The 26,147-nt window shown below is 42.7% G+C and overlaps 1 protein-coding gene across 4 annotated transcripts in view; it reads right to left on the reverse strand.

Annotated features, from left to right (window-relative positions):
- Positions 1–26,147, reverse strand: part of tspan9 (tetraspanin 9) — a 178,596-nt gene extending 152,449 nt beyond the window's left edge. For 3 of the 4 annotated variants that reach the window (XM_003221386.4, XM_062982001.1, XM_008111339.3), the window contains exons 1-2: positions 26,014–26,147; positions 1,874–1,951 (exon numbers count right to left, since the gene is read on the reverse strand). The gene's annotated coding sequence lies outside the window, so the exon portion shown is untranslated. Of the gene's footprint in view, positions 1–1,873; positions 1,952–4,008; positions 4,027–26,013 lie in introns of those variants that run through there. The other variant, XM_062982000.1, reaches the window with a different exon arrangement.

The following is a 26,147-nucleotide window of genomic DNA, read 5'->3' on the forward strand; positions in this document are numbered from 1 at the left end:
AGTTTTCACACATGTAACCAACAACTGGCCAACAAACCTAGATTTCTGGAAAACCTATTTCTAGAAATATTTGCTGTAGAGCAGTGGTTCTCAACCTGTGTGTCCCCAGATGTTTTGGCCTTCAACTCTCAGAAATCCTAACAGCTGGTAAACTGGCTGGGATTTCTGGAAGTTGTAGGCCAAAACACTTGGGGACCCACAGGTTGAGAACCACTGCGTAGAGGGTGGAAGAGAAGCTGTGATCATGTATCACTAAAACTGTAATGGCACACTGGTTCACTCCTGGATACAACTGGACTTGCGCAACTGGAATAAATACTAAAAAAAAAAAATGACAAAAACTGAGTCCAATCACATTGGCAGCACAACGTTTTGCTATTCTCTTATCCGAAACTGACAAATTGGCTAGTTCAATGCCGTTTTGGAGGCTTGACCCCTTAAACAGCTGGCAGGCAGGAAGCATATCAAAAGGAATTTAACAGAGCCTTATCTTCAAAATTTGTCCCGGAAGACTCCTACTTTGAAGACAAGCCTCTGCTACTTTTAGTGTTTTTGCTGCATGATCCTCCCAATGCATTGCTCCCTCTAGTGGCCACTTCTGAGTAGTTCTTTTTGCATACCAGAGAAAATAAGAGCAACTCACTACAGGATGTTTCTTTTTCCACTGCTGAAAATAAATAACTTCCAATGTTCTTATCTCCCATTAAATTCAAACTGCAGGACTACTTAGCATTACTGGAGATAAGATGCAAATGCTGTTCCTCTTCCCCCTTCTCTGATGTGACAAGAAAGGCAGGCAATTGTGAGAATTTAATTACCAGTGAAAAAATCCAGATACCCTTCTCCCTTTGATTACTTTCTGGGCATTCAGTCAGCCATTAAACAATACAATCTTAGAGATTTCAACACAGAAGTAAATTAAATGAGCCTTATTCCCATGCCAGTGTGTATAATATTGTATAATACATACTGGAGCAGAGGAGAGAATTGCGTGGTTCATGGGTTTCAATCCCCAACAACACACCAAAACTCAAAGCAGTCAGGTCTACATACACAGACACACACACCATTTATTCCAACATTTATAAATATAAACATTTATATGAAGCAAAATAATGCTAAGTAATGGAGTTTCTGGAGATATGCCCAAACAGCATGATCATTGTTTCAAAATCATCCAAAAAAAACCACAATAAATGATTGATGCAACATTAGTTCTATCCACTAAAAAAGCAGCTGAAACTCTGGATTGTGTTCCATCAGATGGGACTGAAATGGGACATTGCACCCATTTTGCTCTGAAACCTATTCATGCCTACCTCAGAAAGACGTCAACAGTGCATTTGGAACAAACAACTAATTACTCTGAACAGAATCACTAAGAAATAAATACTTCCCCCAATTGTTTTCTACAATTGTTCAAAACAATTAATAAGAATTAGTCTACATTTGCTGCTTAAGCCAGGGCTAGTCCAGAGCATTATACTCCAGACTGGTCCTTGAGTGACCATGATATATTGAGCTGAACCCATTGAAATATCAGCTCATCTTCCATGTCACGGTCACCATTCCCTGCTGGCCAAAGAGCACTAGACAAGCACCTGGACATTACCTGTCATATCTGGTCATATCATAAGTGAGCAAGCATGCAACTAGCAAGGGGAGGTAGATCAAGTCTTCCTTCTTTAGGGTCATGTGGACACCCTGTTCTTGTATCAGCAAACATGACTGTGCTGGCACAGAGTTCCATGACCAGAGTAAGCTGCAAAGCATATGGATACTCCGGAGTTTCCCCGCAAACTCCAGAATGTCTCCCAACTTTGCCTAAAGTGGGACAAAGTCAGGTTAAAGGCAGAAAACCCAGGATACTCACTGGAGGTCACTGTATGTTGTGGCGACAGCCAATGCTTGATTAGATTAAAGTCCACTTTTTCTTCTTTATGTGCTCCCCCTAAAACAATAAGAGAAATTATGTTTACAAGAGAATTTCACTTAAGGCATGTGGTGGGGAAAGTTCAGATTACTGGTCACACATGGCCCATAAACTTTTATAGCCCAAAGTTCCACATCAGTCCCCTAACCTACACAAACTGTAGGTAAAAAAACATCAGCCCCTTAACCTACACAAACTGTGGATAAAACTGTGAGTCCCTTCGAGTGAGAAGGGCGGGATATAAATCTGAGAAATAAATAAATAAATAAATAAATAAAAATGACAAACCCTATATTTTTATGCTCAATCGAAATTCCCTCCCTTTAATCTGCAATTGGGAGAATTAAGACTCACATGTTAAGGTACACCTTATTCCCCACGAGGACAAATAATGCTGATGATCATCATCATCATGATAATAATAAACTTTATTTACATCCCACCTATCTCACCAAGGAGACTCAGGGCGGTTTACAACAGATATCGGCAAACTGTGAGAAGCTGAACAAAGACAAAAATAACGAATCCCCCGAATCCCAAAAAACAAATCCACATCTACATCAAAAATAATAACACATTATACTGCAATATTACTAGTAATCTATGTAATACTAGCTGTGCATGGACATATTATCATAAACATAATTATAATCAACTAGCTTTGCTCGGCCATGCGTTGCTGTGGCTTATGGGAATCATTTGTTGGCCAGGTGGAATAGCAGTAAATAGCCTTGCAACCTCAAAGTCTGGCTGTTTTCTTCTTTTGGGAATCCTTGTTTGGTGAGCTGGAATGCAACAAAATAAGCTTGCTGCTTGAAAGGCTGAGTACTTGCGTTCCAGGGGAATGGTTTTTTTGGGCTGCTAGAATTGCAATGAATAGCCTCACTACTTCAAAGCCTGGCTGCTTGCTACCTAGGGGAATCTTTGGTTGGTCAGTTTCATTAGTACAGAGTAGTATCACTGCTTCAAAGCCTGGCCACCTTCTACCAGGGTTAATCCGTTGTTGGTCTGGTTGAATTGCACTGAATAGCCTTGCAGCTTCAATGCCAGGCTGTGTTATAGCTAGGGGAATCCTTGTTTGGTGAGCTGGAGTAGCACCCTCAATCAAAGAGCCTCTTTGAAGCCTGGCTACTTCCTTTGCAGAGGAATCATTGTTTGGCCAGCTTGAATTGCACTGAATAGTCTTGCAGTTTAAAGGCCTGGCCGCTTTCTATACAGGGCATTCTTGCTAGACCAGGTTGAATGGGATGAAGTAGGTCCCAGTAGGGCTTGGAAGAGGGAGAAGGAGAAAATCGGACATGTACATTCTATATCACAGGGTTCCCCAAACTATGGCCCGCGGGCCACATGCGGCCCCCCAAAGCCATTTATCTGCCCCCCCGGAGGTTACTCGTTCTGGGTGGGAGGAGGAGCAGCCAAGAGGAGGAAGGCTGCTGCAGCTGCTGCTTCTTCTTCTGCGGTGATGCTTCTGCAGGCTGTTGGCACCGGGTGGGCGGGGGAGGGAGTTTAGGAGCCCCCTCACATTCTTCTCCTTTTCCTCTCCTTCCTTCCTCTTCTTCTGAAGCAGCAGGCAGGGGAAGGACTTTAGGAGCCTGCCTATCATTCTTCTCCTTTTTCTCTCCTTCCTTCTCCTCCAAAGCGGCGGCGGCATGGCTGCAGGCTGAGCATCGTCCTTTACTCTCCTTCCTTCTTTTATTCCAAAGCAGTGCTGTCACCACCACTTTGGAAGAGAAGGAAGGAGAGGAAGAGGAGAAGAACGACAGGCAGGCTCCTAAAGTTCCTCCCCCGCCCACTGCTTTGGTAGAAGAGGAAGGAAGGAGAAGAAAAGGGCGAGCCGTGTCCTAAAGGCCATCCCCCGCCCGCTGCTTCAGTCATCAAGGCAAACATTGTTTTTGAAAGCTTTCATGGCTGGAATCACTGGGTTGCTATGAGTTTTCCGGGCTGTATGGCTGTCCTGTTTTGTCTTTCAAGAACAGCCTTAAGACACTGTGGTAAGTAAAACTGCTTTACTTCAGCAAAACATAAAGTACAGCACACTCAGTGAAATAATGCAAAAGAAAGCCAGGAAGTCTTACTTCAAAGAAACAGGCATAAATCCAGATGCAGACTTGGAGCAGGCACACAGAGAGTGAAGGCATTAGATTCAGTTTGTTACCAGCTTGAGCTGGCTGCACTTGCTTCTGCTTTTATAGCCCTGGGTCTCCACACAGCTGCTATGGCAGTTCCTAATCACTCAGCTGCATTTCTGGCAGGTACTCTAGCTAAAAGATGTCTCTACTCTGTTTTCTTTCACCTCTCCTGGAATGAAGGTACTAGCAAAGTCTCCTCCTCAAGACTCCAACTCACCCTCAGATTCATGAACACTTTCCTGCTCCCATTCCTCTTCTGAAGAGGAATCCCTGACAGTGGCTATGTTCCAGAAGCATTTTCTCCTGATATTTCACCCACATCTATGGCAGGCATCCTCAGAGGCTGTGAGGTCTGTTGGAAACTAGGCAAGGGAGTTTTATATATCTGTGGAAGGTCCAGGGTGGGAGAAAAAACTTCTCTGTTAGAGGCCAGTGAGAATGTTGCAATTAATCACCTTGATTAGTACTGAAAAACCTTGCAGCTTCAAGGCCTGGCTGTTTCCTGCCTGGGGGAACAAATATGGAACCGGACATTGAGCATCTCATTAGCCAAAAGCAGGCTCATAAGATATGTGCAGTGTGCACAGGAATTTGTTCATAGTTTTTTTTAACTATAGTCTGGCCCTCCAACGGTCTGAGGGACAGTGAACTGGCCCCCAGTTTAAAAAGTTTGAGGACCTCTGCTATACCACCTTCCCAGATTACAGATTCCCAAGGTAACCATCTGGATGGGAAAGCTAAAAACAAAGACACACTACATATTATGTTAATATAATTTTTTTTCAACTTAAATCAGATATTGAGTAAGGGTGCATACCCAGATTTTGTGAAAGGGTCACGCTTCTTCATAAAAAGAAGAGAGAGAAAGGGAGGCAGTTGAGCCCTCATTGAATTACTAGCTGGAGGATATTTGGTTTTCAGGGGGTTGTTCAGATAGCTTTCTCTGAGCGAGGCTGAAATCTCACCAATCACATGAGTAATTACTCAAAGCATGTGTCCTGGCGAGGGATGCATCAGCTATCAAGTACTATTTTGCATTCAGAAAATTCCTCCCAGAGCTATAAGGCAAGATGGAACCAGATCAATGGCAAATCTTGGTTTGTAGTGGTTGGCTCACATATAACAGGAAAAAGGGAGGCACAATATAGGTCCAAACACAATTGTAATGATACCCTAAGACCTCACTCGAGAGGGCAACAGCAATTTCATGCAGCAGGTTCTTGTCCTGCTGTCAATCCTATATATGAAGGGTTAGCCATTTCTTGGGAGCAGCCATAAGGCAAGGATTAAGAAGTATGTTCTATAATTTTATGAAACAGCATAAGAATGACTACTTGCAGGAAGAAGAACTAACTTGTACTCCCAGGAGACTAGCTGCCTTGCTTCTCCTCCTAAAACAAAACTCTATTAAGATAACTTTCAGGTTCATAAAGTTTGGGTTTTCCAGGGGGGTTTAGATATCAGTAGAGGACCAAGGTTTACTTCTAAAGTTGATCTTGGGTCAGCTAGAGAACTTCCAGAGATGGTGGCAGCTGAATAGGAAAGGAATTCAAGATAGTATATGTAGCAACGGCATTTGTCAGGCCATCCTTGACTAATCTAAGGGCATCTGAAATGCAGATTGGCCTCAAAAATGTCCTGAAGGAGCCTGGCCTTTTCCATTTCTCATACCAAAAGCAGCAGTGTCCAGTGAGAGATTAATTCTTTGATAGTTGGTCCATCTGGTGCCCTGAAGCTCCTATGGCAGAATGTGACATACAATTAGCATTTAGGCTCCTTCTGGTTCACCCAGATGGTTTCTACCTGCTGGGATTCAAGTATCAGGGACTCAGGAATTATAAAAAAATTATGGGGTGCTCCATCAGTTATGCTGAATTTGAGGCTTTCAACATTTTCATTGAATAGACATTTGGGCTGGGTCTCCATTGTCACCCACCACCCAAATCACTTTCTAACGATAGACATGGTAGGAGGAATGTGCCAAGATGCTGAATGTGTTCCAGGGCTTGGTAGGGGATTCTGGTAACCTGACGACTAAAGGACCAACCAATTTGCTAGTGTATCTCAGCATCTTGCTAGACGAACAAGAGTCATGCTTGCCTTGGGAGAGGTTGCATGTTTGAGGGAATGGCTCAGCGATTTGCTGCACCACACGAAACAATTCCTAGGGAAGTTCAGTCCTTGTTGGGACACCTCAATGTTGTATGCAAGGTTGTGTCCCCAGGAAGTACCTTTTGCATGTGCCTCACTAGGACCACAGCTGGAGTCAAGCCCACAGGGGTGTGGGGTAAGACTTGGAAGTTTGGTTGAGGTTCCTTTGAGGTGTACAATAGTGTTCCCATGCAGCAGGAGGCCTGGGAGCAGATTGCAGGTGTCAGAAGCAGATTTATCACCCCTGGAGTTCCTGGATGACCTACACTAACATAGGAGTGCAGCATGATGCAGGGAGTACTCAACTCAGTCAGCTCCTACCATGCTGTAGTTGTATAGCTATAATGAAATGTTTTGTCTTTGGTTGGGGGGAAGGGTATGGAGAGGCCCACTTCCAAGTACCAGGTTTTGCACTACTTTCCTCATCTGAAGGAACAGGGTGTGGTCCTACTATCAATGTTGCTTCATCTCTAGATGATATAATTTTTAGCAAGGCAGATAGATTTCGTGACCCACTTTACTGATCCAAAGAACAACTGAAAAATAGAAGTAGATGGCACTGTAGAAAACTGATGGCAGAGGGCCACCCCATTTTAGCTGCTCTGAAAAGCTGGTTGGGTGACTGCTGGCCACTTGCTATTTTACATGGAGGCTAAGTTGTTCAAAGTAGCCTTCACAGTTAGATTTTTTGAAGGTTTGGGGGTTAAAGTCATATGTGGGACACATTCAACTATATTTGGACATGGATATTAGGTGACATTCCACTTGTTCAGTTGCAGTACAGAGGCCAGAACAGGCGGTATGGTGTTCAGCTAGCATTGGCACTGGGAACCAGGAGGGTACAGAGGCACAGCAATGGATTGCAGAAAGAACCAGACAAGGTGAACAGAATATAGGGGCGGCTGTCGCAACCAGACTCATTAGATGGGCATGTTAGATACTGGGTCCAATCTTTTCCTGCACCCCCTAGTACCAACCCTATCTATAGCTGCAGCCACTAAAGTTGTAATGTATTAATTCCAGATATAGAATGTGTATGTTGTGTTATTTTTCTTGGAGTGAAATTCACCCCTGGACATGCAAAAAGGCAGGATTACATGCCCCACAAGCATATTCACTCGTCTTTCTGCTGTTTGGGAGGTTTTCTGTCCCTTTAATGTTCCCCTGCCCCAAAGATGTTCTCTATTTCTGTACACCTGCATAGATAAAATTGTTCACAGATTAAACTGATTTTGTATTAGACTTCTCTCACTAATAGAAAACAGAGAGATAAACCACCTATAAATATTTCCTCCCTTCTAGCACCCAGTTAATTCACAATTTATTTCTAAAATACATTTAACACATTCCCCATTGAGAAGTCTGCTATACAAAAAGGAACTTATTTATATTGGCTGAGTTCCCTAAACCTGACCCCAGAACTACAGGCTATAGCTGGCTGGTACCAGCCAACTCTTAGCTACTGTTCCTGAACAAGCATCTATTGTTAAAGTAATGCAAGGCCACTGTTATCAGCTGCTATCAAGAGAGTCACTCATACAGAAATATAAAAACAGGAAGCATACTTAAAAACACAAGCAGTTTTGGCATGAAAAGTCTGCTGACTGGAATATTCATAGAAATCATGCTTGCAAAAAGCAGTATCAGTAATCTGATTCTAATTGTTTTTGTTTGTAACAACTTCTATTAAAAAGACTATGTTACATACAAAAACCTGTTAGAACTATATTGAGATGCATATTGTGGATTCTGGATTTTATTCTGGATCTATAATTTGGAAATCAGATAGGAAATTATCCTAACAAAAGACTCACTTATCTCCAACCCCTCACGAAACCGAGACTCTGAGAGCAAATCCCTTGGTAAAGATGTGAACTAAGTACAACGCTTTAGATGAGTTTTCAAAACTGTTAGTGCAGATCTTTCCAAATGTTTCATGTTGTTGGCACACCTTTTTTAGATATCCATCATTTCACAACATAATAATTAAGTTTTACTAGCAAGCCAGAGGTTAAACCAATCCCTTATAAGAGATAGAAACACATACACATATTCTAATAATGAAATGTATGGGGAAACATTTCCCATTGAAGCTTTTTATTTATACATATATATTAAAATATGTTTTACTGCCTTTTTCACATAGACAAGGTTTCTTCTAACGATCGCGTGACACACCCAAAAACTGCAGGTGACACACTCACATATTGTGAGACACCGTTTTGAAAGCTCTATGTTAATATGTGAGCTGCTGTGTATAGATGTGTCATATAAACACAACAAGAAACCCAGAAACTACATAAAATAAAAGAGCAGACTCGAAGACAGAATAACTGAGAACGAGAGCCCAGGAGAATGAAGGTTGTATACACTGGTGTTAAAGTAAATGTCAAAAATATGACCAAAACACTTCAACTGATACACAGGACAACATAGTACTTTTGTCTGTCATAGTACTACTATGTTTGCTCCAAAAAGAGAGAAAAGACAGTTCTGTTGTGACTTTCTGGCTATGACAGGGACAGCAATGGGAATAGACTTTCTCAGCACAGAAACCTCTTGAGACTCTGAGCCTTAATCTGTGCTGAAGGAAGGAAGCAATGTCCTCTTTTCAGCAGCAGCAGCTTCCCTAGTAACAAAGTGAGCAGAGGAGCTGAGTTTTGTGTTTCAAGCTTTCTCAGCATGGTCATAGAATAATATAACTATAGAGAATACAGTCTAACTCCCTGTTATGAAGGGACACAAAATCAAAACACTCCTGACAGATGGCCATCCCTCTGCTTAATATCTGCAGATCTTTATATTCAAGGCAGCGTATTCCAAAATCTGAGTCCCCTTTGGGGTGAAAAGAGTGGAGTAAAAATATAGTAAATAAATAAATAAGTCTAAATAATAACTGGTCTTGTTCCCTGAATATGGTGGACTGCACAGTTCTCCCTCCCTTCCATGAGTAAAGCAGAAGGCAACACACGTTGAATTCATCCATCCACATTAGGATCGAACAGTCACTAAGGAGAGGGAAAACAGCCACTCCTGAGTTGCCTAAGTCTCCTTGCATTGATCTATAGACTGCCACTGTTGCTCATTGCTTGAGCAGACCCAGAGTAAAGCAGGCTGCATTCGTTGGCAAGTGATCAATTGTACAATTCTAATTCAGACAGATGGGAACTACCTAGCCCACTATGCTCCTGGTTCGCTTCGAAAATCTATACCTCCATTCTTATATCACAGTGCAACACCATATTTTGGATTATCACAAATAAGTTCTAATTCGACTGTTCCTACACCAAGAAAGCTTTCCCACAACACAGTCTAAAAATGAATTATTTCAGCATTGTAGAAGGGAAAGTGGCTAAAAAAACATAGGGGAGGGGTCATTTCCTCTGAGTATTTTCAGAGAGAGAGCTAAACTGTTCTATTTTACTATGAAAAGAGGGAGGGGGTCTTGTAGTATCTTTGAGACTAATTTACTTTAGCACAAACTTTTGTGGATCCCAGTCCACTTCGTCAGGTGCCTTTCATCCAGATAAGGTGTGAAGGGGGCAAGGATAAGTCTTTCTATATAAAGAAGTAAAATCAGAGAATCATAGAATCATAATAACATAGAGTTAGAAGAAGCCACATGGGCCATGGAGTCCAACCTCCATTGATCATGGAGGGTTTCTTGCTTGAGCATCTCTAGAAGGTAGCTGTCTAGATTCCTTCAGAAAACATCCAGAGGAGGAGATCACTCTAATTCATTCCACTGCTGAACTACTCTTATCAAGATGCTTTCTTCATGTTCAATATGGCTGTAACTTCAAACCATTGGATTTGGGGAATTAGAGAACAAGCATGTACCTTCTTCCCTGTAACAGCCCTTGAGATATTTAATGAGCACATTCTCTTCACCAAGCTGAACATCCACATCTATATATATAAAAATGTAGTGTGTGTTTTATTATAGAGTAAATAACAAAACCATTGGACCAAATCACACCAAATTTGGCCACAAAAGACATAGTCATCCAAAATATGTCTTTCAAAAAAAAAACCCTAGAAAAATAAAGTCCAAAATAGAGGACGAGGAAAAGCCGTTTCCCCCCCTAAATGCCAGTTAGAAGGGGATGCCCCTCCCACTATGTCTCCTAGCAACCCACTCAGCAACAATGGAGCTCAGGGCTTCTTCACTCAGGCCTCTTACACACTGGCTATAAAATACAGATTATCTGATTTGAACTGGATTATTGTAGCAGCAAAGCTATTCAGTGCTGTTCAACCTGGCCAGCCAAGATTTCCCCTTGTTAGAAAGCCCCCAGGCTTTGAAGCCATGAGGCTATTCCATCCCATTCAACCTGGCCAATGAAGGATGGCCCTATGTAGAAAGCGACCAGGCTTTGAAGCAACGAGGCTGTTCAATGCGATTCAAATTGGCCAAAAAAATTCCCCTAAAACGCAAGTTTTTGGTGCCTCGGCTTATATTCGCGTTGGCTTATAACCGAGTGTATACAAGTATCCAAAATCATTTGTTTTTTTACAGTATTTCCAGATGACACTATCCACTTTTAGACTAGGAACTCTATGTTTTAGGATGGCAATTATACAGCTTCCTGATAGGTCTTGAAACTGAAAGTCTGGGATAGGAGTTTCTCCCATTTACAGGGAAAGTGCAAGAAGGCTGAACTATAGTTAAGGGAGACTAATAGTACGCAGAAGGTAGATTGAGATGTACTTGAAGATCTTAGATGATTTGCAGTACATTAGCAAGGCTGTCTGTCATAATATTTAAGCAATTGTAACAACAAAAAGCCAGATCTATATTTAATTAAATTGAAATAGCTGTTGAAATGAGGAAATTTTGATGTGAAACAAGGAGGCTGGTACATGAATGTATCCTGGGCTACCATATGCCCCAAAGTACCTTGTTCCTTCATTTTTTTTCTTTCTGAGACATGAATTGGCAGCTGGCTTTGGTTGAAACCCACACATGAAGGCCATCCTGGCAAATTATAAAAAGGACATCATAAATAGCCAGTAGAGGACATATTCAGGAGATTTTCATGAATTGAAACAGTAAGATCTAGGCCAGTGGTTTTCAACCAGGGATCCTGAGATGTTTTTGGCCTTCAGCTCCCAGAAACCCTAACAGCTGGTAAACTGGCTGGGATTTCTGGAAGTTGTAGGTCAAAAACATCTGGGGACCCCAGATTGAGAACCACTGAACTAGGCTATATCAGCAAGAGTATAGCATTCAGATTGAAGGAAGTATTCGTTTCACTCTATTCCGATTTCGTGAGATCCCACCTGGAATATTGTGTCCAGTTGGGGGCAGCACAGTTTGGGGATGTTAGAGGTGTGACTAGGATATCAAATATCTGCAAATCAAGTTTTATGAGGGAGCTGGATACCTTGGGGAACAGAAGACTGAGATGTGACATGATAGTTATCCTTAATAACTGAAGAGGTATTACTTAGAAGGATTTTTTTTCTGATCATCCAGAGACAGGGAACTCTGGCATGGGCTGGTCCATGAGGTCACGAAGAGTCAGAAGCAGCTGAACGAATAAGCAACAACATTCAGAGACTAGAATGTGAACAAATGGATTCAAATAATCCGAAAATTTAGATTTATTCCCTAGGGTGTTTTAGCCTTTTCTTCTTCTTCTTTAATTAACAAATTATAGATTTTGAAAATCTGACCCCTCATTGCTAGATGGAGAAATAGTACAAATCAACTCAAAGGGTTGTTGTATGTCTTTCGGGCTGTGTGGCCATGTTCCAGAAGTATTTCGGGCCACACAGCCCGAAAGACATACAACAACCCTGTGATCCCGGCCATGAAAGCCTTCGACAACACAAAATCAACTCAAATTCTCATGATTGCACTGAGTCCAGGGTCAGTACTTCATTCTAACCCAGACGGGTTACATTTGACTGCATGGGCTCTGAACTGCAATATTTAGGCCTTCAAGGGTACGTTAAAGAGGCAATGGATACTGTTTTACCTTCCAAGAGAAAGTCTTGGAATATATAATTTGATTTGGAAAGTATTTAGGGACTGGCGTAAGACTCAGTCTGTAGAAATAGTGGGACATTTTTGCTAGATGACCTTCATAAAGGTATTCGATCACATGCACTAAAATGACATATTACAGCCTTGTCGGTGATCTTGAAGTTAGATGACTATATAGTTCCAGCATGTCTAAAATTAAAAGGTTTCTAAGGGATGCAGTGCCAAAGTCACATCTAATTGTCCACCGGGTTAATTGTCCACTGGGGGTTAAATTTGGTGTTAAATATGCTCACAAAACCTTTTCAGCTAATAAATGCTTCTTTGAGATTACCACAGAGTGGCTTTCATTGTAACAGTTACTTTGGCTAAAAAGGTTTCTCGGTTGGTAGTTTTCGCCATTAATTTGTGTACATTTGAGCAGGATAGGCTAACACAAATACTGGATCTTTTTTAACCAAAGTGCATTTCTGGGAGTGGAGAAACAATTTCACAGAAGAAGAAAAATTGAAAACATTTGAATAAGCCAGTGTGGCTGCACATTCAAAGATGTGAAAAAAAAAACGTATTTAAAGAATGGAAGAAAGAAGGAATCACTAAAGAGTACAGATATGTATTCCAAGCTTGCAGGAGAAGCGGGAGGAAAGCTAGAGCTCAAAATGCTCTGCAATTGGCTAGCAAATATGAATCAACAAACAAAGGTTATTCAAATGCATTTAAAGCAAGAAAATTACAGAAAAAGTAGTGGGGCCTCTGTTCAGTTACGATAGTAAAATGCTGACAGATCATAAGGAAAAGACAGAACTGCTCAGCAATTTCTGTTTCCCCCAAAAAGTGTTATATGCTTTGATGCATCAAATCTTTTTTTTTAAAAAAATCAGGTCATTAGATTTATAGATGTTCAGAATGGTGTCATTTATCTAGGTGTCAGCAAATTATTTGAGAAGGTTCTCCTTAATAATGTTATTGGCAAACTGACTGTGGGAACACTGTCAAAGTAATCCATAATTGGTTGGACTGGAAGGTGGTCTCAGGTAAAGTGATGCAAAGTTCTGTCCTGTCTCAATACTCTTCAAAATTTTGTTAATGACTTAGACAATGAGTCAAAGGGTATTTTTAGCAAATTGATGGATGATGCAACACTAGGACTGGTAGCGAACAATGTGTAGGATTAGAACAGAATAAAAAAGACTCTTGATAAACAATTGGGAGGAACTTAATAAAAGGAAATTGAACAGAAACAAATGCAAAATTTACATTTACATCTCGAAAAACAAATATAAGTGGGGAATACTTGGCATATGAGTACTATAAATGAAAAGGACGTTGGAAGTGCTGATTGTAAGTTGAATATGACCCAGAAGTGTGATGCTGCACTTAAGAAAGCAAATAATGTTTTGACCTTTATTAATAGATCCATAGTTATCCAGTTAGGGAAATCTACTGTCACGGTTCTGCAACAGTCAGGCCTCATCTGCAGTATTGCATTTTGGGTGTCTCATTTTAAGAAGGATATGGACAAGTTTCAGCATGTTTCGAGATGGCAGGAAGGATGATACAAAGCACAAAGAGCAAAAGATATGAGGACAAATTTAAGGAAGACTAGCGGTGCCCAGCCTTGCGTTGCTGCGGCTTATGGAAATTATTTGTTGGCCAGGTGGAATAGAAGTGAATAGCCTTGCAACCACAAAGCCTGGCTGTTTTCTTCTTATGGTTAAGCCTTGTTTGGTGAGGTGGAATACAATGGAATAGGCTTGCTGCTTGGAAGCCTGGGTACTTGCGTTCTGGGGGGGGGGGGGGAAATTGGCCAATTTGAATTGTACTGAATAGCCTCACTGCTTCAAAGCCTGGCCGCTTTCTATATAGAGGCATCCTTCCTTGGGCAGGTAGAATGGGACGGAGTAGCCCCGTGGCTTCAAAACCTGAGGGGAAATCTTGGTTGGTCAGGTTGAACAGCACTGAATAGCCTTGCTGCTTGCAAGCCTGGCTGCTTTCTACCTTGTGGAATTCTTGGTTGGTCAGGTTGAATGGGACAGAGTAGCCTTGTGGCTTCAAAACCTGAAGGTTTTCTATCTAGGGGAAATTTTGGTTGGTCAGGTTGAATTGCACTCAATATCCTCGCTGCTTCAAAGCCTGGCTACTTTCTACATAGGGCCATCCTTCGCTGGCCAGGTTGAATGGGATGGAATAGCCTCATGGCTTCAAAGCCTGGGGGTTTTCTATCTAGGGGAAATCTTGGTTGGCCAGGTTGAACAGCAATTAATAGTCTTGATGCGGCTCAAGGTAATCCAGTTCAAAGCAGATACTATGGATTATCTGCCTTGGCATTCTGAGTTATATAGGTTCTTTCTACATAGGGCATCCTTGCTATGCTAGGTTGAATGGGACGGAGTAGCCTCGTGGCTTCAAAGCCTGGAGATTTTTCACCTAGGGGAAACGTTGGTTGGCCAGGTTGAATCGCACTGAATAGCCTTGCTGCTTGCAAACCTGGCCACTTTCTACCTTGCAGAATCCTTGGTTGCCCGGTTTGAATAGCAATTAATAGTCTTGGTGTGGCAGGTATGAATGCTGCAATTAGGCACCTTGATTCGTATTTAATGACCTTGAAGCTTCAAAGCCTGGTTGCTTCCTGCCTGGGGGAAAACTTTGCTGGGAAGTGTTAGCTGGCCCTGATGGTTTTCTTTCTGCAACTTCCATGCTTTCAGAGTGTTGCTTTTTATTTACTGTCCTTGTTTTAGAGATTATATTGTTCTGTATTATTATACCACAGTAATTATTTCATATAATAATTATAATCTTATATTATCTTCTTAGAAGTGGATTATACGAGGTCCCTTCTACACCGCTGTATAAAATCCACACTGAAGTGGATTATATGGCAGTGTGGACTAACGATAATCAAGTTCAAAGCAGATAATATAAGATTATAAATGAGTAATATAGCTGTGTGGAAGGACCTTGAATCTACACTGCCATAGAATCCAGTTCAAATCAGATAATCTGTATTTTATGGGCAGTGTGGATCAGGCCTAAGTGCACTTTGCCTCTGCCCTGGACGCCATTTTGGCTGAGGGAGTTGCTAGGATACGAAGGGGGCGGGGTCTAAAGGCAGCGGGGGGGGGGGCTGAAGGCAGCGGAGCCTACCTTTCTAACTTGCAGTTAGGAGGAGAGAGGCTCTTCCTCAACCTCAGTAATTTGGACTATTTTTCTAAGTTTTTTTATTGAAAGACATATTTTGGATGACTATGTCTTTTGTGGCCAAATTTGGTGTGATTTGGTTCAGTGGTTTTGTTGTTTACTCCATAGTAAAACTGACCTTGACCCCATTATAAGCCAAGGGAGGCTTTTTCAGCTTAAAAAAAGGTCTGAAAAACTCAGCTTATCTTCGAGTATATACTGTAATTTACTACTCAAGCAAAAATTGTTAACAATAATAATAGTCACTAATGAACTTTTTTTTACTAAAAAATGTGTGAATATTTCATAGGTTTAATTAGGCAAGGAATACTCAGAAGTGGTTTTGGCAGTTCCTTCCTCTGAAAACACCAAGTATTCATTGGTCATTTCCTATACAAGTACTCTCCAAGATTGACCCTGGCTACCTTCCAATATCAAATGGGATCTGGTGCATTTAGGGCAGAGTTTCTCGAACTGAGTTCCTCCAGATGTTTTGGACTTCACTCCCACAATTCCTAACAGCTGGTAAACTGACTGGGAGCTGAAGTCCAAAACATCTGAAGGATCGCAGTTTGCTTTAGGGTATTTAGGCTTCCAATATTAGCCATATGTTTCTGCGATTCTTATCTAGAATAGCTCAACTGAAAATGTATTTGTCAGAGCTCATCTTGTCTCTGGGCTAGACAATGTTACACTTAGATGGGCTGGGAGTTGGTTGACTGGCCAAATCCAAAGGCTGCTTACTAGTGGCTTCTTCTCATTCTGGAGAGAAGTAACTAGTGGGATACCAGAGTTCTGTCCTGGACCCAGTGCTATTCAACATCTTTATAAATGCCTTCAGTGATGGAATAAAGGTACAGCTTATCACATTTGTAGATGACACCAAATAGGGAAGAATAGCTAATACCCCAGAGGACAAGATGAGAATCCAAAATGACCTTATCATAGAATCATAGAATAGTAGAGTTGGAAGAGACCTCATGGGCCATCCAGTCCAACCCTCTGCCAAGAAGCAGGAAATCGCATTCAAAGAACCCCCAACAGATGGTCATCCAGCCTCTGCTTAAAGCCTCCAAAGAAGGAGCCTCCACCACAGTCTGGGGGAGAGAGTTCCACTGCTGAACAGCTCTCAGTGGAAGAGATTGTATACTAATGCTTTTATGTTAAGCCACTTTGACTCCCCCTTTGGGCAGATAAAGCAGGATATTAATAAATATAATAATAATAATAACAATAATAATAATAATAATAATAATAATAATAATAATAATAAGGAAGCTGGGCCAAAGCTAACAAAATGAATTGTAACCAAGAAAAATGCATGTAGGCAATAAAAATGAAATGCACACATACAGGCCAGGTAATACCTGGCTTGAAAACATTACACGTGAAAGAGGTTTAGAAGTATTAATAGAGCTAAAATAGCCTAAATAGCCTAATGTGATTCAGGCTGCATTAATAGGGGTATAGTGTCTAGATCGAGAGAAGTCATCATCCTACTCTATTCCATTTTGGTCAGACCTCATCTAGAATGCTATGTCCAGGTCTGGACACCACTATGCAAGAAGTATATTGACTAGCTTGAAAGTGTAAGAGAATGATGGCCAAAATGGTATAAGGCTTGAAAACCAAGCCTCATTAAGAACAGCTTAGGGAACTGGGTATATTTAGCTTAGAGAAAAGAAGTCTAAGAGGAAACCATGTTCAAATATTTAAAAGGATGTCACATTAAGGAAAGGGCAAGCTTGTTTTCTGCTGTGATAGAGAATAGGACACAGATCAATGGATTCAGATTGCATGAAAAGAGGAAAAGAGATTCCACCTAAACATTATGAAGAACTTTCTGACAATAAAAGCTGTTTGGCAGTGGAATGTGCTGCCTTGGAGGGTAGTGGAGTCTCCTTTTTTGGAGGCTTTTAAACAAGCTGTCAGGAGTGCAATCTGTTGTGAGTACTTTGATAAAAATCCTGATTTAAAGAATAACCATAGATATTTTAGGTTGCTCCTTAAATTTCCTAGATTTTAAGAGACCCCACCTCATTCTAAAACAGTGCCAGCCTATCAGATGTGTTGGGCCAGCAAACCCCCCCCCCCCCCCACCACCACCACCACCACCACCACCACCATTTGTGGTGTTATATTTGTGCTAAATTGTTACAATTGTATTTGCAGTTTCCTGAAAACTCACTAGGGGTTGGAAAAAAAAGAGATGGAGGAAGAAAAGTAGCAGCAACTTTAAAACTGTTTATTTAAATATATATATTTGCATGTGTTTCATGGATATAAACTTTGGGTGCAATGATAACAACTGTTATGCTGCATCTGAAGAAGCAGATTGATATCCACGGAAGCCCATGCAAAAATAAGGAGTTAGCCTTAAAGGTGCTGCCATTTATCTTTTTCCCCTCTCATTCCTCCTTTTTATGCATCAAGAGACTAACATGACCGGAAGCACTATTGACTGGAACTGTGGTTCAGTAGCAGCCTGTGGTCTATCACTCTGTGAAAGTGACACTAAATTGGGAGGACTGGCTTATACCAAAAGACAGGATCAGAATTCAAAATGGCCTTGAGAGTTTAGAGAACTGAGCCAAAAGCAACAAAATGAATTTCTAGGCCATCTGTCAGGGGTACTCTGATTGTGCCTTTCTGGCATGGCACGGGTTGGACTAGATGGCCCATTTGGTCTCTTCCAACTATAGGATTCTATTCAGAAAAAAATGAAATGCACAAATATAGGGTGGGTGACACCTAGCTCAATGAGTGGCGCAATGGGTTAAACCCTTGTGCCAAAAGAACTGCTGGCCTGATGGTTGGGCTGCTGACCTGAAGGTTGCCGGTTCGAATCCGCGGGACAGGGGGATCTCCTCTCTAGCTTGCAGGGACATGAGAGAAGCCTCCCAGATAACAGATGTGGGTGTCCCCTGAACAACGTCTCTGTAGATGGCCAATTCTCTCACACCAGAAGTGACTTGCACTATGTTCTCATGTCGCTTCTGACACGATTAAAAAAAAAACCTGGCTCAACAACAGTACATGTCAAAGAGATCTTGGAGTCTGCTCTAAACTTAAGATTTAGGGTTGCCCTGAGTCTGAAATGACATAAAGGCACATAACGACAGCAATCCTAATTAACTTAACTATTTTATCAGCCAAAACCAGGCCCACTCTTCCCACTGAAATGCTGGTAAGTTTATGTTGAATAAAATTGTTCTTCGTTTTAAACATTTTATTGTTCTTTTTGCACTAAAAATAAGATATATCTAGTGTGCATAGGAATTCATTCATGATTTTTTTTCAAACTGGAATCCAGCCTCTTAACTGTCTAAGGACCAACCTTCAGCCTAAAAGGTTTGAGGGCCATGGTCTAGATCAGGGGTCCCCAAACTAAGGCCCGGGGGCCACATGCGGCCCATCGAAGCCATTGATCTGGCCCCCGCAGTGGCAGCTCCCTTCTCCTCTGTTGAGGTAGGCACATGCGTGCCTTCCAAAGCTTTGCTAGTTTATAACGGTACTTTAATTATTATTTATTTAATAATTAATTATTAAGGGGTGCTTTGCTAGTGCTTTTGGTGCACAAAGGCAAAAGGGGGTTGGACTAAATGGGCCAAGGGATCGCTTCCAACCCTCTTTATTATATTATTTATAATATTATTAATTATAATGTATATAATTATATATAATATAATTATAATTTATGTTATTATTATTATTGACACAAAGACACAGTATAACAGCAAACAAGATATATATCTAGATTTCATATCACTTCCCAAGCGTTTAGGACTGTGTGATGTATTGTTATTATTATTATTAATAATAATATTGAGGCTGGGAGGCCATCTGTCAGGGGTGCTTTGCTTGTGCTTTTGGTGCACAAAGGCAGCAGGGGGTTGGATTAAATGGCCCAAGGAGTCTCTTCCAACCCTCTTTATTATTTTTAGTATGATAATGATGATGATATGATGATGATTATTATTAACTTTGAGGCTGTATTTGTTTCAGTTTTGTTTGTTTACTTCAAAATAAGGTATGTGCAGTGTGCATAGGAATTTGTTTACAGTTTTTGTAAAACTATAGTCCGGCCCTCCAGCGGTCTGCGGGGCCATGAACTGGCCCCCTATATAAAAAGTTTGGGGACGCCTGGTCTAGATCAAGGGAAAAATTGTGCCCCTCTATTCTGCTTTGGTCAGACATCACCGGGAATATGGTGTCCAATTTAGGGTACCACAATTTAACAGGGATGTTGACAAGCTAGAACGTGTCCAGAGGGCGACTAAAATGATCAAAGGTCTGAAAACCATGCTCTATCTTTAGCTTGGAGAAGAGAAGGTTGAGATGAGTCAAAATAGCCATGTTCAAACATTTGAAAGGATATCATAAGGAAGAGGGAGTAGGCTTGTTTTCTGCTGCCCTAGAGACTTTGGAGCAATGGATTCAAATTGCAGGAGAATTATTATTATTATTATCTTCATTTCTATCCCGCTCTTCTCACCCCGTAGGGGACTCAGAGCGGCATACAATATACATTTAGGCAAAAATTCAATGCCTCATTATACAAAGAAAATAAAAAACATAAAATAGAAACAATAAACATATAAACACAATTTAAAACCATTGATATATTAAAACTTAAAACAGCATCTAGATACACCCTACTAGCCCCCCCCCCCTCCCTCCCATCATGATCTTAAGGTCTTCTTTGGCTGTCTTGGATGGTGCTGGGTGACTGAGCCCGTGCCAGCATCCTCCTTTTATGTCCCAGCCTCTGGAGGCAGCAGGTGTTTCTGCTGGGCCTTGCTTCAGCCAGGCAGTCAGGGCCTGAGTCTGCAAGGAGCCAGGCACCAGGAGCTGAGAACAGCTTCCACCTAAAAATTAAGAAGAACTTCCTGACTGCAACAGCTGTTCAACAGTGGAACTCACTGCATTGGAGTGTGGAGGACACTCATTCTTTGGATATTTTTAAAAAGAGGCTGGGTGGCTATCTGTTGGGGGTACTTTGTCCATTTCTTACATGGCAGTGGGTTCAATTGGATGGCCCATGTGGTCTCTTCCAATACAATGGTTTTATGTGTTGCAGCACTGTTCTGGAATACCAAGTGGCAGCTCAAGAGATCAGCAGCACAGAGCAAACTGTGTTGCAGAGGATTCTAATCTGCCATCCATCTATCTTCTCTCTGAAACAGCTTGATGCATTGGATGAAGCGGTGTCACAAGACCCAGTTCTTTCTCCAGTTCCCAGCCTCTCTCCCTTTTTCCTCCCTGTGCAACTTCCCATTAACCCAGAGCCTTCTAAACATTTCATGTTGGGAACACACTTTTTAGACATGCAGCATTTTGTGACGCAGTAATTAGGTTTTACTAGCAAACTGGAGGTTAAACCAGCCCCTTATAAGAGATACATAAATTGTAATAACTAGTATATGAGGACACAAAAACATTTCATTTATATTTTTAAAATATAAGATTTATAAAATAATAACATACACTTCCAAGATTCTCTCAGAAAAATATGCTAGCACACCACACTTTTTGGAACCTTTGCTACACAGAAATGCATGCAAATTAGGATTGCTAATTTCACATAGGCTCAAAGGTTTCTTGTCACATTAGCGCAACACACCTAGACACTGCAGCCAACACACTAACATACCACAACACACAGTTTGGAAAGCTCTGCATTAACCAATAGCACTTCAGGTTTGCAGAAATCTTGCCAAACTGCACATACACTTTCTTGGATACTTTCTGAATTTGTCTGAATAACCTGACTAATGAATACATGTCAATGTGTAGTCGAAGGCTTTCATGGCCGGGATCACAGGCTTGTTGTATGTTTTTCGGGCTGTGTGGCCATGTTCCAGAAGTATTATCTCCTGACGTTTCGCGCACATCTATGGCAGGGCATCTATGGCATCTGAGGATGCCTGCCATAGATGTGGGCGAAACGTCAGGAGATAATACTTCTGGAACATGGCCACACACAGCCCAAAAGACATACAACAACCCTGAATACATGTCAGTTGCATAGCTAGACCCATCTAGGGGTACGTCTACACCAGGGGTCCCCAAACTAAGGCCCGCGGGCCGGATGTGGCCATTCAATGATATTTACTCGGTCCTTGCCCTAAACCTTTGACTTAACGTTGCCCTAAGCCTTAAACAACTTGAAGGCACACAACAAGAACAACCCTAATTAACTTGACTATCTCATCAGCCTTTAAAAGCAGGCCCACACTTCCCACTGAAATACTGGTAAGTTTATGTTGCTTATAACTGTCCATCATTTTAAATATTGTATTGTTCTTTCATGGTTTTTGACACTGCAAATAAGAAATGTGAAGTACATAGAAATTTGTTCATGTTTGTTTCAAACTATAGTCTGGCCCCGCAACAGTCTGAGGGACGATGATGCCTCCCTCCGCTTTAATTTTTTCTGTAATTTTTAAAAAAAAAATATTGTGTGTGAAAAACAAAAAAAGTCAAGTACAAAGAGTACAGTAACTAACAGAAATTGTACAATTATAACATCTTATCAAACCCTTACCCTCCTTCCCCACACCTGTGAACCCATTACCTATGATCTCAGACACTACTCAATGTGAATCTTATCCCAATTAATACCTGCCCTTATATCTTTTTTAATAAATTCCCCTTGTGGCTACTTTAAAGTCTACATTTGTCTTCCTTTCCAAATATGCAAATGCCAGCCTCCAGTTTTTAGCAAATTCCTCATTGTTTTCTCCCCAAATACCATTTGCTAGCTTGGCCATTATAATATATTCCAATAATTTTTCTCTTAAAAGGTTTGAGGACGCCTGATCTGAGCTGTGGAATGAATACAGTTTGATGCCAGTTTCGCTGCCATGGCTCAGTGCTATGAGATTGTGGAAGTTGTAGCATGGGGAGGCATCACCACCCTGAGAGGGAAGGACTGAATGAAGACCTTGTACCATAACATTGAGCCAGAACAGTGCAGTGGTTTCAAAACTAGTGGCCCTCCAGGTGTTTTGGACTTCAGCTCCCAGAATTCTTCTAAGTACAGTACTATTACATTATTGGGGCAAAAGCCACTAGGGGATGTTACAGAGAGAAGACTCCTGGAAAGAAGTTACTAGTGGAATGCCGCATGGTTATGTCCTGGGCCCATACTGTTCAATATATATATTACTTAGATGAAGGCCATTTGAATATATTCCAATAATTTTTTTTCTCTTAAGAGGTTTTAGGACCCCTGATTTGCAGTGTAGAATAAATCCAGTTAGGTGCCGGTTTTCCTGCCATGGCTCAGTGCTGAGATCGTGGAAGTTGTAGCATGGGGAGGCACCACCACTCTGACAAGGAAGGCTGAATTGAAGACCTTGGACAACGATAACTCGCTAGGTTCCATAACACTGAGCCCGGGCGGTGCAGTGGTCTAAAATGTGTGGCCCTCTTGGTTTTTTGAATCCCATTTCCCGGAATTCCTTGTCATTGGACAAGCTGGCTAGGGCTTCTGGAAGGGCGGTGGAGTCTCAAAAATCTGGAGGGTCTCACATTTGTAAGGAAGGTGCCAGACTGTCATTCCTAGGTATGGGCAAACTTCAGCCTTCCAAACATTTTGGACTTCAACTCTCACAATTCCTAATAGGCAGTATAAGAGTTCCTGCAACCATGTCTTTGTACATGATTCCCAACCATTACAATTGAACAATTCTCCCCCCAAAAAATTTAAAGCACATGAGCTGGGAAGTACAAAGTTGGAAGGAATGGCCACAATGTGATGCACCTTTCATAACCCAAGCAGAAGTCGATGCCATTAGGGAACGGTTTCAAAAGAAAGAAATGCCATGCTGACATGTTCCTGCTTGCTTTGAACACAGTTTGCACCCAGGGCCATGTGGTAAAGACTCTGCATGTAGGAGGGGAAAACATGTTATGGGTGACTTGTCAAAGACGTGTTATATCCACAAAATTCCCTTCCTCTACTAAGCTAAAAAAAAGAGAAAAGATAACATTCATCTGTTTTTGAGAAGCCAGTGTTGACGTTTTGCGAATATGGCATTCCTAATTAAAAACTCTAGAATCTTTCCTATTTCTTGGCTGGGTGGTAATTGTTTGGGTCCTCTCCCCCACCCCCACCTTTTTTCTTTTTTTGAAGATTCGGTAACATTTGCTTTACTCCAGTCTGCCCTGGCACCTTGAATTCATTTAGATTAGCCAGATATTTCTGTACTGCCTCTTCAACTATATTGTGCTGCATTCCCACTATTGCATCATCTGCTCCATCACCCCCAACTTGAGCATCATTAACCTTTAGGTACTATGGATAACTTTTCATAGAATCATAGAGTTGGAAGATACCTTGTGGGCCATCCAGTCCAACCCCCTGCCAAGAAGGCAGGAAAATCACATTCAAAGCACCCCCCAAGATGGTCATGCAGCCTCTGTTTAAAAGCCCCCAAAGAAGGGCCCTCCACCACACTCTGGGGCAGAGTTTCACTGTTGAACACCTCTCACAATGAGAGTTCTTCCTAATGTTCAGGTGGAATCTTCTTTGAAGCCGTTCCGCTTCCCAGTCTCCAGGACAGCAGAAAACAAGCTTGCTCCCTATGACTTCCCCTCAGGTGCCCCTGATGGCGTAGTGGACTAAAGCCTTGTGACTTGAAGGTTGGGTTGCTGACCTGAAAGCTGCCAGGTTCAAATCCCACCCGGGGAAGAGCGCGGATGAGCTCCCTCTATCAGCTCCAGCTCCATGCGGGGACATGAGAGAAGCCTCCCACAAGGATGGTAAAAACATCAAAACATCTGGGCGTCCCCTGGGCAACGTCCTTGCAGACGGCCAATTCTCTCACTCCAGGAGCGACTCAAGTTGCTCCTGACACGAAAAAAAACCCAAAAAACTTCCCCTCAAATATGTATACATGGCTAGCATCGTGTCTCCTCTCAGCCTTCTCTTTTGCAGGCTAAACATGCCCAGTTCTTTAAGCCACTCCTCATAGGGCTTGTTCTCCAGACCCTTGATCATTTTAGTCGCCCTCCTCTGGACACATTCCAGTTTGTCAACATCTCCCTTAAACTGCAGTGCCCAGAATTCTCTTGTTCAGTAGGTTGTAGGAAGCCTTGTAACTTGAGGTTGGGTTGCTGACCTGAAGGTTCGAATCCAACCCAGGGAGAGCGTGGATGAGCTCCCTCTATCATGAGAGAAGCCTCCCACAAGGATGGTAAAAACATCAAAACATCCGGGTGTCCCCTGGGTAACGTCCTTGCAGAGAGCCAATTATCTCACACCAGAAGCAACTTGCAGTTTCTCAAGTCACTCCTGACACGAAAAAAGAGTAGGTTGAGAAAAGGTAAAGATAAAGGTTTCCCCTGACATTAAGTCCAATCGTGACTGACGCTGGGGATTGGTGCTTATCTCCATTTCTAAGCCGAAGAGCTTAGACACCTCCAAGGTCATGTGGCCGGCATGACTGCATGGAGTGCCGTTACCTTCCCGCCGGAGCAGTATCTATTGATCTACTCACATTGGCATGTTTTCGAACTGCTAGGTTGGCAGGAGCTGGGGCTAACAGCGGGCACTCATTCCGCTTCCGGGATTTGAACCTGGGACCTTTCGGTCTGCAAGTTCAGCAGCTCAGCGCTTTAACACACTGCGCCACCACCAGGGGCCCCAGCTGTGATAATCCAGCTTTTTTTTCCGTGTCAGGAGCAACCGGAGTTGCTTCTGGAGTGAGAGAATTGGCCGTCTGCAAGGATATTGCCCAGGGGATGCCCGGATGTTTTGATGTTTTACCATCCTTGTGGGAGGTTTCTCTCATGTCCCCGCATGGAGCTGGAGCTGACAGAGGGAGCTCATCCGCGCTCTCCCCGGGTGGGATTCGAACCTGGCAGCTTTCAGGTCAGCAACCCAACCTTCAAGTCATGAGGCTTTAGTCCACTACACCATCAGGGGCTCCTGAGGGGAAGTCATAGGGAGCAAGCTTGTTTTCTGCTGTCCTGGAGACTAGGAAGCAGAACTAGGAATCCCCGGGTGGGATTCGAACCTGGCAGCTTTCATGTCTACTTGCAACCTTCAACCCAACCTTCAAGTCAGCTGCTATTTGGGGTTATTATGGATTGTGGGAGTTGAAGTCCAAAACGCCTGGAGGGCCGAAGTTTGCCCATGGCTGGCACTGTAGACCAGCCTCAGACACAGAGAAGAGCCTCCCTCCTTCTTCCCCCTGCTTTTTCAAACTGCAAAAAGCATCTCCCCTCCCCGTCCTCTGGATCAATCCCCTCAGAGACTCTGAGAGGCGCATGCGCGGGGCGATGCGAGGCCCAAGAGGTCCCTTCAGCCACATCTGGAAGAGGCCGACGCTTCACTTCCGGGAAGTCCCCCTCCCCTTTCGAACTGCCCTGTTTCGGGGATTCCAAAAGGAGGCCTCTCTCTCCCCGTGCGGTTCAGGGGCGCTTAAGGCTCCTCTCGGCCGCCCTGTGAGGCCAGGCGGAGAGGCGCTCTCCCCTTTCCCCTCAGGAAGGCCCCTCCCGGCCAGATGTGCCCCTCCTCCGCTCGCCTGGCATCCTGGCCTGGAGCCCCGCCCTGAGGAAGAGGCCTCCGGGCCACCTCGTCTCTCCCCCTCAAAATAAAGCCTCCAGAAAGGCGCCGCACTCACCTCACTGCCTTCGCAGCTCCAAGAAGGCGCCAGTCTTGCTGCTGCTTGCTGCTGCTTCTGCCGGGAGAGCGAGGCTGGGGGCGGGGCGTGGGCGGGGCCGAGCCTGGCTCCCTCGCTGAGGGTCTCTCCCGAGC

The sequence above is a fragment of the Anolis carolinensis genome, chromosome 5 (genome assembly GCF_035594765.1).
Source record: "Anolis carolinensis isolate JA03-04 chromosome 5, rAnoCar3.1.pri, whole genome shotgun sequence".
Lineage (NCBI taxonomy): Eukaryota > Metazoa > Chordata > Lepidosauria > Squamata > Dactyloidae > Anolis > Anolis carolinensis.